Here is a 900-nt window from a genome sequence, read left to right on the forward strand (position 1 = left end):
CCCAGGAGTTGGAGGCTGCCGTGAGCTATGATCGAGCCACTGCACCCCAGCCTGGGCAACAGAGTGAGAACTTGCTTCTAAAAAAAAAGTCATGAGCACCTTACAATTTCCTCCCCAGCATCAATAACCTTACTTGAACAGTAAGTAGCTTGAGCTGGACTATCACTTCCAGTGTAAAAATTCTGGGACTTTTAGAAATGTAGCTTGGAGGAGGAAACGGAAAAAATATTAAATGGGAAGAAATAGAGAAGAAAAATCAAACCACTTTTCTTTCAGCAAAACATGGGTCTTAATTTGAGGTACTCATGTACAAAAACTTTGATTTGTTAGTCAAAGAAAAAGAAAGTAATTGCGGTAGAAGACATTATAGTTTCCCAGTATTTCCTGCCCTTCTATAGAGAGGATTGTGTATCCTCACCTCCTTGATGGAAGACTTGCCTTACGACTTGCTTTGGCCATGGAATTCGAGTTGGCAATGCCATGTGTCATGTCTGGGCAGAAGGGTTAAGAGCTATCTCATGGGTCACCACATCCTCTTTTCCTTTATCAGTGATACTCGAGAGAGAGGCTACTCCATTAGCCTAGGTCCCGTAGTGAACAGGCCATGTAGCAAAGCTGCAGCCAACCCATAATGGACATGTAGCAAAAAGGAAAAATAAACCTTTGTTTTTGTCACCCACTGAGATGTAGCGGACTGATACCAGAGCATACTCTAGCCTCTTGGGACTTATGCCGTAATGGTGACTAAGCAAAACTGTATTAAGGCGGTTATGCAAACCCTAAAGATTCTAAACTACATTCATAAAAGCTTGATTTGTTCTATGTATATAAACGTAAAGTCGAGGTAATCATAATGTGATAATTATTAAGGGTTAGGCTAACACGGTATTAATACAGAAA

This window comes from Propithecus coquereli, unplaced genomic scaffold (genome assembly GCF_000956105.1).
Source record: "Propithecus coquereli isolate 6110/MARCELLA unplaced genomic scaffold, Pcoq_1.0 Scaffold38, whole genome shotgun sequence".
NCBI classification, from domain to species: domain Eukaryota; kingdom Metazoa; phylum Chordata; class Mammalia; order Primates; family Indriidae; genus Propithecus; species Propithecus coquereli.